Source organism: Peromyscus californicus, unplaced genomic scaffold (assembly GCF_007827085.1).
Source record: "Peromyscus californicus insignis strain IS unplaced genomic scaffold, ASM782708v3 Scaffold_18__1_contigs__length_77618521, whole genome shotgun sequence".
Lineage (NCBI taxonomy): Eukaryota > Metazoa > Chordata > Mammalia > Rodentia > Cricetidae > Peromyscus > Peromyscus californicus.
The window spans coordinates 77,477,086-77,493,255 of NW_026294480.1; the positions used below are offsets into that span (position 1 = coordinate 77,477,086).

Genomic DNA, 16,170 nt, shown 5'->3' on the forward strand with positions numbered 1-16,170 from the left:
GTTATAATAACTATTTCAATTATTTGGGGTGCAAATTTATATCGCCTGTGTCTATTACTTTCAACTAAGATAAGAGTTAAAATTTGAAAATCATATGATGCTTTCTAGTGGATCTGAAGAGTGCTACTATTCAGATGTGCTTGCTAGTACTCATGGGACAGAGGAAGGAGCATCAGTGCAAGTTGAAGGTGAGCTTAGTTTATGTAGCAAGTTTTAGGCTACCCATGGATACATAGAGAGGATGTCTCAGGAAAAACAAAAAGAGTGGTGAGTGTTCCCAACAGCACAAGGAAGACAATTTTAAATGTCTAGTACTTTTGGAAGATTCTGTCTGTATCTATTAATGCCAGATAGAGGCATTCTAACATATATAACTATATATGTATGACTCTTTCAAGTTTTTGATACCTGGATCCCTACTGACAATAATTAAACTGGATATTATAGTGACATAATCTAATAATCAACTTTTTAAAAAACTTCCTAGGGATTTTATTGGCAAGCCAGGGTTGAAAGCTTCCACCATAATCCCTTCCAAACTCTGGCTCTACCCTTTAATAGCTGTGCTGCAGGACATTACCACAAGGCAATATTTGATGCATACTCCTCCACCACTCATTCTCCATCCTACTTTTTCTCCCTAACTCAGAGTTAAAACTACTACCTTCTCACTGTTGGTAGTGTATTTAGTAGCGGAACAGAAGGGGTTCCCCAGACCATCAATGTAGAGACTACAATCTGAATTCCAAAGACAACACCCAAATGAAAGGGCAGATGGTAAGAACAGAGAAAATTGATTTGGGGTTTACTTTTCTTTTCTTTTCTTTCTTTTTTTTAAATCAAAACCAATTGAAAGACATCTCCAGAATATTGAAGGAACAGCACAATTTAAAGTAAAATAAAACTTAAGTGTTAATATGGTATGGAACTACTGCCCCTATATTTTCAGGCACGATGCCAAATCAGGAACAAAATGCTGGACTTCCTTGAGTGGATAGACAGAGTAAAGGTAATTGATATCCTGCTTCTATCTGGAAGGTGTGGCCCTTGGCCCAGGACAGAAGAAAGTGGTATGAATGTGGCAGGTTCAAACAGGCAAGCATTGGGAAAGTCCCCAGCATTCTCCAGCAGCACAGGAGGAGATGCAGCATTCTCCAGCAGCACAGGAAGAGATGCAAGTGGCTTTCAGTTGACAGAAAGGCTCATGAGCAGCTGGTGTGGTCAGGCCTTACACTAAAGACTTAGCACAAACGGGCTCATAATAGAGCTAGAGAGAACACAGCTGTGCCTCAAGGCTTCCGGGCCAGGAAACCAAAATGGGGTGTGATTCAGACAGCTCAAATGCCAATGCTTATCCATGCAAAGTCAGCGGGTAAATGAGGCAAACTGCCCTAAGTTCTTGGTCTTTCCTAAAAAGAAAATTATCTTTCATTTTTACCTAATCTAAAGTAAGATGTTTATAATTAGCAATAACCATTAAAAGCCATTGAATTTTGTGTTCTATCTAATTCAGTGAAGAGTTCTATCTTGGACCTGTAACATTTTAGTGGACTCAATTGTCAGAGACCAAACATGGACCATGGAAAAGTACTAGCTAAGCCAGAGAACAAGCCCCTACCCTAAACCGGATGCCCCCGAAGATAAAGAACAGGTCAGGCAGGTCAGGTAGCATAGCAACAGAACAATGGGCCCTGACCATTGTTCTGCAGCCTCACAACTTGTACGACTTGCACGTAGCCCCTCACCTGCACGTCCCCCTTCACCTGCACATACGGCAGGTCGTGCACCCCTTTCCTCCTCCCCTTCCCCTCCCATGCTATATAAGCCTTGCTGAGGAGAATAAAATTTACAACTTGATCAGAACACACTGTCTTGCTGTCATCCTTTTGTGTCTCCCCCGTCCCTCTCATTCTCTCCCACAGGTGGGTCGCCCCCGTTGATACCCCGCTGGCTGGGGCAACTGGTGCCCAACGTGGTGGCTCGACCCTCGCCTCGTTGGGAGTTGAATGTCCTTCTCCAGGAAAGCACAGACGTCTGGTGGAGATTTTTGGTGATCGTCCGTTGAGACCGCCCGACTTGATGCCCTTTCTTGACGATCCGGAGGAGATCTGGAAGGACGAGGTTAGTCTAAATTTAGGCTTAACCATGGGATGGGGAAGTTCTTCCCATTACCTTTTTCCTTAAGGGCTTTAAAGAGGCTCTCAAGACACGAGGGATAAGGCGTTAAAAAAAAGACCTCAACAAATTCTTTAGTCACTTAAGAGGACTGTTCCTGGTTTCCCCAAGAAGGGACGATTGATGTTAATGATATCCTAAAGGTTTATAAAAAAAAAAAAAAGATTTAGGAGACCCCTAAAAGCTGCCAACCTTATGAAATTCATTTACCTCAGACTATGATAAGCGACAGAGATTCTAACCCCTCCCTTTTAGGGAGAAACCTGCCCTTACTTCATTCAGGGTCTTACAAGGAGGTAACACAAAATTATCACACTACTAGACCTCCTGAGAGTGTAAACTAGAGTTAATGAAGTTCACTATGTTCTCCATAGCAGCAGGGTCTTGCTACAAACAGTTTTTTTGTGTGCCAAAACTAAATTGATCTAAGGACCAACTTGAGCCTAAACTTCTAATTGCTAACTAGGAGCTCACTCCAGCAGCCATCATTTAAATAACAATGCAAGTGCCACAGCCAGAGCCGGTTTAAAAACTAATGGCAACTCCCAGCTCTCCTAAAAAAAATGTCTTTTTCTCTCTCCTCTTTCTGGGTAGACTTTTAAGTTCTTGGTAATTTACAAAAATCTTGGCCAAGTACAAGAACTTCGATTAACCCATTTCAAAAAAACAGGTCCTGCTTAGGGGACACCCTGCTAAGACCTGTATGGATTCATCAGACCCCCGAAGATGTTTGGAGGTTGGAATCCTAAACATCTGCTTTCTTCCCTCTGAACCTAACTATCTGCTATCTGCATCTCAGCTCACTTCTGCCTGTGAGTCATCTCCACCCTTCTCCTCACCTTGCCATTTCCGGTGGCTATCTGGCTTGATACAGACTGGGTGCAGCTGCTACAAAAAAAAAAAAAAAAAAAAAAAAAAAAAAAATCCTCCTTTGTTTTACTGTTTTACTGTGCTTATCTCATTTCATGATACTCCTTAAAGGATTTATTAATGTGTTACTCTCCTCATATATTATATTTTTAAATAAGAGTTCCTGTTTCTGTATTAAAATAACTTCAGTACAAACTTAATATTTTAAAGGCTAAACCTGACAGGTATAAAACCTAAGTTCTAAGTTTATAAAGACAACTAACTTATAAATTGTTAAGAATAAGTTTACTTTAATTAAAGATAATTAAGAAATAAAACTTATTGATTGATTGGCCGACCTAAACTGTAAACTGTTAAGGATAAGTTGTACTTAAGCTATAAGCTATTAGAGATAATTATTAGCATACAAATAAAGGGTTAATCATCATAAATGATCAAATCTTCTAATGTATACAAAATCGTATTTATATACATGCTGAGTATGCTAAATTTCATATAATCAATTCATTACTTAGCCCCCTAGCATTTAAAATGTTTAAGCTTTGGACAAAACTGCCATACCCCTTACTACCAGGGTTTTGTCCAAACTATGCATTGAGATCATTTAGATTATATCCCCATTTACCAGGCCTAAAAGATAATTTGCCTTGCTATCCAAATTCATAGAAAAGGTAGCTTGCCAAACAGATTTCAAAATAAACTTTGACTGTTCCTTTGTTTAAAGGAATTCATCACATTGGCTGCTCTCAGTAATCAATCACCTATATCTCCTGATGAATTAAATACAAAAATGCTTTTAGTGTAAAGTTTTTATAAGGATATAAATGATTAGATATAAAGAATGTTTAAGAACATTAAGAAATAGTTTATTATATGTGTAATGCAAATAATTGGGATAGAGAAATATGACATATAAACATCTAGATATGTTATAAATAATACATAAATCTCAATAAGTAACTCAGAGATACTGAGGATGTATGCCTAAGTTAGATCTATGGATAAGGTTTTTATTGAGGTCTGAGATAGATATATAGGCTTTAAAAATAAACTTATGTATACCTTAATACAAAAGTCTATGGACCGCCTCAGAAGGGACACTGGGGCTAATTATAGGCCGTAGCTCCTCGGCTGTACAAGGTTGCCCTAGGGATGTGCTATTCTGACTTTACTGGAGAGATTAAGATCATTGTACAATTCAGATTCATATAGGGCAGCGCCTAAGGGAGCTGCTGATGTGGATTCTAGTGATATGGCCTTCTGGGTTCAGGAATTTAAATATTCCAAACAACTAAACACTTAAAGAAGATAATTGGCTTGCTAGACATAAACATAGATGTTTCTTATATTTCAGAAAAAGATTGGCCAAGTACTTAAGACGACTATTACTTCTTCGTCTCTTACAGGCCTAGGTCAAGCTAATAATGTAGCCAGAAGGTCAGGAAAATCTAATTCTCCTATCTGGATCAAACAATGGCTTTTAAATGCTGAGAAAATTATAATTGCTACCTGTCTGGTGGAGGAAAAACTTAAATATTGGGCATATAAAGTCCCCCACCAGCCCTTAAATCACCCCAATATCTTTTTATTTAGGAAAATCAGGCTTATAGACTGTTACAGGTCCTTAAAAATTTAAATAAAATTTATTAAAGCCAAGAAAAGTCTCACAGCCTGGCTTGCCATCTCCCAGGGCCATCCCCAGAAATCAAAAAAAAAAAAAAAAAATAGTCATAGATATACAAGATTGCTTCTTTACCATACTTCCTCAACCTAAAGATTGTCAGCATTTCACTTTTAACTTGCCTACTCACCCTACCATGATGGAGGCCAAAGCTGACATACAGAGCAGGAAATGCAAGTTATGTTTATCCAGGACTCATTAATTGAGCAAAGTTCCTCATTATATATACAGATTAACTATCAAAACTAACTGTCAATTATAGCTTCCTCACAGTCCCCCAACCTATATTTATGTATACATGTATATGTATGTACATATATCTTACAATACATTTATTGTACAGATGATATTATATTTATATCAAACTATGAGTTTTGTGAGTCTATAAAATGACAAATAGCTCTACAGGATATCCTGACACCTTTTCATATGTCTGTCCAACAATTATAAATTCTCTCCCTATGGAAGCTTACTTACCCACGAGGCTTATGTCCTTATGATTTATGGTTATGAAATAAAAAATAATACACCATTTCTTTCACTGCTTTTTAATCTTAGGAATGCCTTGAGCTCATATATAGACAACAGCCTTACATATACTTCAAGAGCTCTTAAGAATTGGTACTTATTTTTCATATCCCCCACTACAGGTATTCCTCATCACCACCAGGCCAAGTCACAAAGTTACACCTATGATCTCCTCACTGATATTTAAAAAGGTCCTGATGTTTTCATAATGTCAGGAGGAGGATACAAGTCTTTATAGGACATTGACCCGCCTTTATGAATCCTGAATTGCCTGGTCACACCATATATTGGCAGCTGCAGGACAAAGGTGCTCTAAAGCTGCCAGTCTGAATACAGACTGTTATTTACCTCTAGATTCTTAAATATTGAGCCTTGAATATAAATAAATTGATACAATTCCAGATCCTTTTGATGAACTGTTCATCAAAACTTATAGAAATATGATTAGAACTAATAATTCTGTTCTAAATGTATTTTATTAATTTTTGTCAAAATATATATGAGACTTGAGAGATATATAAATAACACATTTCAGATTTCATTCTCTGGCTATCCTGATGTTTTGTTGAGGCTCCAAGGACTCATAATTTTGCTCTGATAAAGTTCACCATTGTTATATTGCTAACATGTCTAAGATTTTGTCTATTAAGAAGGTTCTTATAAGCTTCAGGAGATCATGCCGGCGGTGATAGCGCGCGATCAACATTTGCCAACGCCCACAAGCCAAGAAGGACTGGGAGGAATACAACCTGACTATAGTTTATAGCTCCCACCTACAAATTTTCTTTTTCTTCTCTGGGATGGGGTCAGACCGCCCACAATTACAAAATTTATTGAAGGGAGGAAAGCGTAGGATGCCCCAACCCGTGACTGCAGTCACTCTGGCTGTCCTCCTGGGGGCCGGAGCTGCAGGGGCTGGTACTGGCATAGCTTCCCTAGTTTTATCTAATCAACATTATTCAGAGCTTAGAATTTCCATAGATGAAGATATAGCGCAGCTTGAGCGAGGCATTTCCGCCCTTGAATCCTCCCTCACCTCCCTTCCAGAGGTGGTCCTCCAAAACCACCGAGGGCTCAACCTCCTCTTTTTACAGCAAGGAGGTCTGTGTGCCGCTCTTAAGGAAGAGTGCTGCTTTTATACTGATCACACAGGAGTAGCAAGGGATAGCATGGCCAAAGTCCGGGAAGGCTTAGAGAAGCGCAAAAAAGAAAGAGATCAAGAGCTAGGCTGGTTCCAAAATTGGTTCTCTGCATCTCCCTGGCTAATCACCCTCCTGCCGTCCCTTCTGGGACCCTTGGTTGGCCTCATTCTTGTCTTGACATTTGGCCCTTGGGCCATGTCTCGACTAACTCGATTAGTGCGCAGTCAGCTGGCCGAACTTCAGGCAAAACAAATTCAGGTTCATTACCATCGCCTCGATCTCCATGATCATGGTCTCGATGAACCAGATAAAGACTCCATATCAGCACAGGCCCCTCTGCCCAGGGGAGGATGCACCTGTGCCTAGGAGCTGGAGCCCACTACATAGGGGATTGAGGGTGCAGCCAGGACTGCAGAAGGCAGGGAGACTAAAGTGCTCCACCATCCTGGGTGCCTTGGATGACATACTCTATTGCATGGCGGTTATGCAGACCCTATACTCTTTCCTCCTGGATTCAAACCCGCCCCCTGTAAAAAACTGCATCGTTCCATCCTCCTTCGGGGCATGTGGGGACGCCTGCATGGACCGACAGCCGATAATGGAACCTATCAGGGATAGAGCCTCTGTCACCCCTCTCCCGTCATGGCAAAAACATTTGGGCCTCCTTTCTTTGTTTTGCTATACGTATAGAAGGGGGAGATGTCAGAGACCAAACATGGACCATGGAAAAGTACTAGCTAAGCCAGAGAACAAGCCCCTACCCTAAACCGGATGCCCCTGAAGATAAAGAACAGGTCAGGCAGGTCAGGTAGCATAGCAACAGAACAATGGGCCCTTAAGCCGGGTGGTGGTGGCGCACGCCTTTAATCCCAGCACTCGGGAGGCAGAGCCAGGCAGATCTCTGTGAGTTCGAGGCCAGCCTGGGCTACCAAGTGAGTTCCAGGAAAGGCGCAAAGCTACACAGAGAAACCCTATCTCGAAAAACCAAAAAAAAAAAAAAAAAAAAAGAACAATGGGCCCTGACCAGTGACCTTACCACCTAGCAGCCTCACGACTTGCACGACTTGCTCGTAGTCCCTCACCTGCACGTCCCCCTTCACCTGCACGTACGGCAGGTCGTGCACCCCTTTCCTCCTCCCCTTCCCCTCCCATGCTATATAAACCTTGCTGAGGAGAATAAAATTTGCAGCTTGATCAGAACACACTGTCTTGCTGTCATCCTTTCGTGTCTCCCCCGTCCCTCTCATTCTCTCCCACAGGTGGGTCGCCCCCATTGATACCCCGCTGTATGGTGATATTTTATTTGTATTAAAATGTTATTTGTAGGTTAATAAATAAAGTTGTCTGGGGGTCAGAGCTATTAGCAAGCCATAGGAAAGCAGGGCAGTGGTGGCGTATGCTTGTAATTCCAGCACTTGGTAGGCAGAGCTGGGTAAGTCTCTGTGTGTTCAGGGATACAGCCATTATTGGATACACATGCCTTTAATCAATACCAATCATGGAAAACCTGGAGGCCTATACAGACAGGCCGTGAGGAGGCAGTCATGTGGTTGGGTTTACAAGCAATGAGAAGGCAGAACAGGAACTCTATATAAAGACTTTAACACAGGGGTAGCTCTGGTTCGGAGAGGTAGGACCACCGCAGGAGGAAGGGTTTTAGCTCTTAGCTCTGACCTCTTGGCTTTCTTCTTTGCATTGATTCTGTGTTTCTTATTTAATAAGAAGGTTGGTTACATCTACATTTGGCACCCAACATGACAAGAATCCATTAAAAACTGCTTGGCTTGGCTTGGCTTGGCGGCAGGTCGGGTTTCCGGCCTGGGCAGCCCGGCTGCCTAGCTTGGGCCCAGGCCTGACTGACCCGCAGCTGGAGCTACTTGCAACTGCTACAAACAACTCAGGCCTGCCCTGCCTGCCTGTAAAGCCAAGGCTTGACTGGGCTCAAGCGGCTACGCTTTCTCTCTCTCTCTCTCTCTCTCTCTCTCTCTCTCTCTCTCTCTCTGGATTCACACCTCGAAAACCAGGTGGCTGTTTTGAAATTCCCTGGAATTCTACTGTTCTACCAAGACTTGGTAAGTCAATTAACATATCTATTTAAAAGAAAAATTTTTTCTACATTAAAAGAAAAAAAATGGGCTTTATGTGTACATTGGAAGAAAATTGGGCTTTGTTTGAAATTTTAGGCACTCTGACAATGGAACAACTATATGAAAAGATTAATATTGATCGAATTATTCAGTTTATTACTTTTCTTATCCTCGTTTTACTATTTAAAAAGATAGTCAACTTAAGTGCCAGGATAACAGTCTTAGAAAAACCTGTTAAACCAGTAAAGATGAATTATAGAGAAATTCAAATTCAGACAGAAGAAATAAATAGTGAAGTTGTTTCAAAATTGAATCATAAGGTTACAGAAAGAAAGCCAGTTTTCACACAATCACCCTTAATTTATCCGGTAGCCATACAGCAGCTACCTGATGAAGAGAATGAACAAAATACTTGGGCTCCAGTTAAAATGTTAGACTTACGAAGATTTAAGGAAGCAATAGCATCTTATGGCATGCACTCCCCATATGTAAAGCAAATGTTAAACACCTGGTCAACTTGTAATAGGACTATACCAAAGGACTGGTGGGAATTGGCACAGGCTGTTCTTGAACCCGGACAAAATCTCCAGTGGAAAATGTGGTTCAATAATGAGGCTAAAAATATAGAAAAACAATGGAGGGATAGCGGAATACAAATCTGCCAGGATCAGCTTATTGGAGAAAGCCAATATGCTTCAGTAGAAACACAATGTTTATATGATGTCCAAACCTTAGTTCTATGTCAAGCGGCAGCTTTGAATGCATGGGACAGAGTTGAAGAACCAGGAAAAAAAACTGAGTCATTTACAAAGGTTATACAGGGCCCAAAAGAATCTCAAACAGATTTCTTACAAAGATTGACTTCAGCAGTACAGAAAATGGTCCCGAATTCAGAGGCTAGTCGGATAATAATTGAATCTTTGGCCTTTGAGAATGCAAATGCAGCATGAAAAAGAATAATCAGGCCGTTAAAGGCAAGATCTGCACCTTTGGAAGATTGGATTAGAGATACAGTTAATGTAGAGGCTTATGACCATGATGATATGTGGGTAGGAAAAGCAATTTCAAAAGGTTTGAGCAATGTTAGATGTTTTGGATGTGGAAAGCAAGGACATTTGAAAAGGGATTGTAAACAGGTCATTCCTAGAAATAATGTTTCTTCAAGGAACACTGGCAACAGAATGCCCCTTCCTTCTGGAGTATGCAGAAGGTGTGGTAAGGGAAAACACTGGACCAACGAATGTAGATCAACAAGGGACAGACAGGGTAATCCTCTGCCTCGAGCTTCGGGAAACTCCCAGAGGGGCCTCAGGCAGGCCCCCACAGTAAATCCAGTTCAAACCTTTCCTGCAGTTGTAGAGGAAACCCCTACTCAAAGCAACTAAATAACCAAATGTCTATTGGAATAAATCATGTTAGTCGAGATGATGAAACAGAGAAAATAGGAAATTCAGGAAAAAACATAAAGAAAATTTTTTGGCAAACTTCTATTAATGAACAAAGACCAAAACTAACAATAAAGATAAATGGTGTTTTGTTGTCTGTTCTGGTAGACACAGGTGCTGACATTACCATAATTGCACCAGAATTTTGGCATCCAACTTGGCCTCTTCAGGAGGTAAATGTTCAACTGTTAGGAATTGGGACATTATCTCGAGTGAAACAAAGTGCAAGATGGCTTGAATGTATAGGTCCAGAAGGACAGAATGGAAAATTAAAACCATATATGGCTAACATAGCTATGAACCTGTGGGGTCGAGACTTGTTACAACAATGGAATACTCAGATTAAAATCCCTCCAATCTCAGAAACAAATCATAAATTAGTACATGTTTCTGAGAGAAATATTAAAAGATATTATTCTAATGAGTGCTCACCAGCCATCCATGTCATACAAGAACAGGGCACAACAACTGATAATTTTCCAAAAACACTAACAGCTCTACCTTTAAAATGGTCAACAGACAAGCCTGTATGGGTTCAGAAATGGCCTTTAACAACAGAGAAACTCCAGGCTTTACAAGAGCTGGTGGAAGAACAGTTAAATGCTCATCATATTGAAGAATCAACCAGCCCTTGGAATTCTCTTGTATTTGTTATTAAAAAAAAAATCTGGTAAATGGAGAATGGTAACAGACCTTAGAGCAATTAACAAAGTAATTCAGCCAATGGGCTCTTTACAATCTGGAATTCCTTTGCCTACTCTGTTACCAAAAGGATGGCCTCTCATAGTTTTTGATTTAAGAGACTGTTTCATTTCAATACCCTTACAAGAAAAAGACAGAGAAAGATTTGCTTTCACAGTGCCTACTTATAATAATTCTCAACCGGTTAAAAGATTTCAATGGAGGGTTCTCCCACAGGGAATGTTGAATAGCCCAATTTTGTGCCAATATTTTGTAAAACAGCCATTAGAAGTGGTACGTAAAAAATTTCCTAAATATATAATTTATCATTATATGGATGATATTTTATTAGCTGACTCAAATGCAGATACTTTAGAAAGAATCTTTGAAGAAGTAAAGAAAATTTTGCCTTGTGGGGGATTACAAATTGCTTCCGAAAAGATACAAAGAGGAGATTCTATTAATTATTTAGGATATAAAATAGAACTTCAAAAAATTAGACCTCAAAAGGTGCAAATTAGGAGAGATCGACTACAGACTCTTAATGACTTTCAAAGATTATTTGGAGACATTTCTCATCTAAGAACTATTGTTGGGGTAAAAAATGATGAACTGAATAATCTGTTTAAAACCGTAGAAGGTGATAAGGACTTGAATAGTCCAAGAGAATTATCACCTGAAGCTGAGAAAGAATTGGCCTTGGTAGAAAAGAAAGTACATGAAGGGCACGTAGATCATATTGATCCAAAGTTGGATTGCATTTTGGTTATTTTACCTTCTAGGCATTCCCCAACAGGAATATTAATGCAAAGGGAAGATATTATATTGGAATGGATATTTTTACCAAATAAACCAAATAAAAAATTAAAAACTTATGTGGAAAAAATCTCTGACTTGATTTGGAAAGGAAAATTGAGTCTTCGTCAATTAGCAGGAATAGACCCAGCAGAAATTGTCGTACCTTTAACTAAGGAGGACATTGAAAAATTATGGATAGAAAATGAAGCTTGGCAAACAGCTTGTAGTAATTTTTTGGGAGAAATTAACAGCAACTATCCCAAAAGCAATAGAATTGATCTTATAAAGAGAGCTGATTGGATTTTGCCTCGAATTGTGAGGAAAAATCCCATATCTGGAGTTCGTACATTTTATACAGATGCCAACAAACAAGGAAAGGCAGGTTACAAATCAGAAAATTTAAGTAAAATGGTTCAAAGTCCTTATAATTCAGTTCAAAAATCAGAATTGTATGCTATTCTGTTGGTATTAATGGATTTTTCAGAACCTCTCGATATAGTAACTGACTCTCAGTATGCTGAAAGAGTAGTATTACATATTGAGACTGCAGAACTTATCCACGATGCTTCAGAATTAACTTCATTATTTATTCAATTACAAGATACAATCAGAAAAAGGAGTCATCCTTTATATATAACTCACATCCGATCCCATACTGGTCTGCCAGGCCCTCTAGCACAAGGCAATGATGAGATTGATAATATTGATAGGAAATCTGCTGGAGGCCTCAGAATTTCATTAAAAAACATCATGTAAATAGTAAAGGTTTAAAAAAGGCTTTTTCCATAACCTGGCAACAAGCCAAACAAATAGTAAAGAAATGTCCTACTTGTTCCTTCTACAATCAAACACCATTACCAGCAGGATGTAACCCAAAGGGTACTCAGAGGAATGAAATCTGGCAGATGGACGTGTTTCACTTTGCAGAATTTGGAAAACTGAAATATGTACACCACACTATCGATACTTATTCAGGATTTCAATGGGCAACTGCTTTGAGTTCTGAAAAAGCTGATTCTGTAATCACTAATTTGCTAGAAGTTATGACCATTATGGGTATACCTGCACAAATCAAAACTGATAATGTTCCATCATATGTCTCTATTAAAATGAAACAGTTTTTTGCTTATTATAATATAAACCATGTTACAGGTATACTACATAATCCTACAGGTAAAGCAGTTATAGAAAGATCAAACAGAACTCTAAAGGATATGCTAAATAAACAAATAGGAGTAACAAAACCCCCCAGAAATAGACTACATAATGCTCTATTAACTTTGAATTTTCTCAATGCCAATGAGAAAGGAACAACAGCTGCAGAGAGACATTGGATAATAGAAAAAACTACAGAATTAAATCAACCTATATATTTTAAGGATGTGCTGACCTCAGAATGAAAACCAGGATATGTGTTACATTGGGGATGAGGTTTTGCTTTTATTTCTACAGGAGAAGATAAGCTGTGGGTACCATCAAAATTGATAAAGGTTCGATTTGAACAAGAGAGACCTCTTAATTAGAGGAGGTCATAGTTCATCAACTATCTTAAACATCCAATTTAAACTAACTTACACCAGTAACACATGCCTTTTCATTTAATCAGATAACTTGTCAAAAAGGAACATCCCCAAAAAATCTTGGGGAAAGGTTTTTGTTTTTGTTTTTTTAGGAGAATGAAGGTTAAGGAATTTGAAGAACATTGGACAAATGACAAACTGAAGAAAAGGGACAAATCGTCTATCCTAAGAAACAGAGTGAAATGGCGTATGGGTATGTTATCTAAAAAATTTTATGTCTTCCTAAATGTTTGTTTCTGTTTTTCTTTAAAGATTTAACACTATTGGTCTTCTAATAGTCCCAGTTCAATTAAAATTTAAAGCTGACTTTGGAGTTGGAGAATGGCTCTCTCCTTCTTTAAACTCAAGCACGTTGTTAAAAGGAAAATGCAAACTCCCTGTATCATGCCAGAAGAAAAGAGCCATCTTCTGCTATGGGACAGGAGAAAAGCCAAATTAATTAAGGGACTACTCTATTACTAATCTCAACTCTTTGATTCTATTCTGATTCTTTAAACTTTTCTTAAAGTATAAATTTTATATCAAAATTTACAAGATTAATGTATATATATATATATATATACACATTTTAAACCTTGTTAATATTTAAATGGTCAATTCTAAAAAGTCACATATATAGTCTTTGTGTTCGAGTTTCTTATCAGGTTTTTGCAGGAAATCACGGTCAGGCCTAACATCAACTGAAGTCTCCAGGAAGAAGATGGGGCCCCACAACAACAACAATTCCACGTGGACAATAATAATATCACTAAGCTGACAAACATCATCTACAGATCAGCTTTGAACTACAAGGTGCTCAGAGCAATTTTGAGATGACTAGCTGAGATGATCCAGTCTCAAAGACTACTTGAATAAGGACTTGAGATAAGCCCTGAACTTTGGCATTATACACAGACTGGATAATGAAGGATATAGTTACCTTTCCTAGAATTTGACAATTAACCTAAAATTTTTCTTTTCAGGATAAAGATACCTTCGCCCATACCCAGCAGGAAGCAATTTTAAGAATACAACGCCCACATTCCCAAAGAGGTGGTGTGGGATGGGTGGTTTTTTTGATCTTTTAATGGGTTTTGGGTATGGGATAATTTTCATTGATTAGGGGGGTTGGTTACAAGTTGTTGTCAAGGGTTAGGAAAAAGGCTAAGCAAAGGAGATTAGATTTAAGGTTCTTGTTTAAAAAAAAAGGGAAAGAAAGAAGAAGAAAAAGACAATTACTAGTTTTAAATACTTTACATTGGATTGGATTGTTTTATATTGTATACAAATTATATATATTGAAATTGATATTGTTAGAAAATGGTTTATGTATATTTCTAATTGTACTGTTCATTTAACAATGTAATGCAATTTTCTGATCCTTGAATGTTATTATTACCAACTATTAGGATATAAAGAAATGAAGGTTAGTAGTTAGACATTACAATAGAACTTATAGTCATATTAGATATGTTTTAAAAACTGAGCAGATATATTTTAGACAGGTCATCTTCAAACCCTTCAGAGATCTACAGAGCATGGCATTTAAAATGTTTTAATAACTTAGAAAATTTTTCTTTTTTGAGACATGTCGGCTCCTGGCAGTACCAATCTACTTCAGAGAAAATATGGGCATTGAAGAAACTGCATATGGAGTTAACTTTCATTGTGGCAAAAGTTAGCCACTGGACAACAAAGTATCCTTGAATCAACTGCTGACAAAATGGACAGACAGGACATGAAACAAAGGACTACTGATTCTTGCCAAAACAAGTGTGGTTATGGCTTTATCAAAAGGCATCTTCTGAGGCCAGGACAATATGGCACCATCCCTGAAGTGGCCTTCGCAATTCGGAAAAGGTACAGTGCCCTTTTCTTCGAAGGCAGCTGAACAGGCAGTGGGCCGATGGCTTCTGATGTGCAATGGAACAGCAGCTGAAACAATTATTCTTGAAGAGTAACTAAGCTCACGCCTCTCAATAGTAGACTGGCATTTGATAGAGGGATGTGGAGAAGAATGGGATGCTGAGATGAAGCCATATATACACAGCCAAGAAGAATGGACAGCTGAATTAAAAAACCATCAACAATTTCCAGAATTTAAAATCCTGAATCATGACATGACACTAGTGGAATTCAGGTGTTTGTGGTACATGGACTGCTCTCACCCAATGTGAGGTTGAACTGTTGACCTTGTGTACATCCTACTTCACAAATGAGTCTGTCAAATACGCTAAGCCTATAGGCTGAAGATGATGCCCCAACACTGTGGAGAAACCTCAGATGATTGTCCAGGCAGCTGGCTGTTTCTGTCAATTCACAATTTTTTGGAAGTTGCTTGCATATACTTCCCGTTTTTATTTTTGTTAGCTAATATTATTTCCTTCTTGGGTCTCTGAGGGAGTTGAAGATTAGTTAGTTATAGTTGAAGATTAATTAGGATAGAAAGTGAATTAGATACATTTTGAACTTACCAAAATAAGATAGATAATGAAAATATTTTCTCTGAATTTGTCAAATACAAATGGACTAGACATTGTTTAGGTTATTACTTGTATATATTGTATATAGTTATTGTACTTTTGTATATAGTTTTTCTTTTGTTAGTTATAACCTTTTTTTTCTTTTTATTATAATAGAAAAGGGGAAATATGGTGATATTTTATTTGTATTAAAATGTTATTTGTAGGTTAATAAATAAAGTTGTCTGGGGGTCAGAGCTATTAGCAAGCCATAGGAAAGCAGGGCAGTGGTGGTGTACTCTTGTAATCTCAGCACTTGGTAGGCAGAGCTGGGTAAGTCTCTGTGTGTTCAGGGATACAGCCATTATTGGATACACATGCCTTTAATCAATACCAATCATGGAAAACCTGGAGGCCTATACAGACAGGCCGTGAGGAGGCAGTCATGTGGTTGGGTTTACAAGCAATGAGAAGGCAGAACAGGAACTCTATATAAAGACTTTAACACAGGGGTAGCTCTGGTTCGGAGAGGTAGGACCACCGCAGGAGGAAGGGTAAGGTTTTAGCTCTTAGCTCTGACCTCTTGGCTTTCTTCTTTGCATTGGTTCTGTGTTTCTTATTTAATAAGAAGGTTGGTTACATCTACACCGCTGGTCGGGGCACTCAATATTTTTCAACGTCTTGTTCTCTTTTCTAAAAGAACTTCCCAGAGGACTGTGTCCTTTGATCTGATATGCCACAG

General features: G+C 38.7%; 1 protein-coding gene across 2 annotated transcripts in view; it reads right to left on the reverse strand.

Moving 5' to 3' along the window:
* Window positions 1-16,170, reverse strand: part of Erap1 (endoplasmic reticulum aminopeptidase 1) — a 47,508-nt gene that overhangs the window by 27,472 nt on the left and 3,866 nt on the right. The window contains exon 2 of one of the 2 annotated variants that reach the window (XM_052743738.1): window positions 1,944-2,108. The exons of the other annotated variant lie outside the window; for it this stretch is intronic. The gene's annotated coding sequence lies outside the window, so the exon portion shown is untranslated. The remainder of the gene's footprint in view (window positions 1-1,943; window positions 2,109-16,170) is intronic. 2 annotated transcript variants of the gene reach the window in all.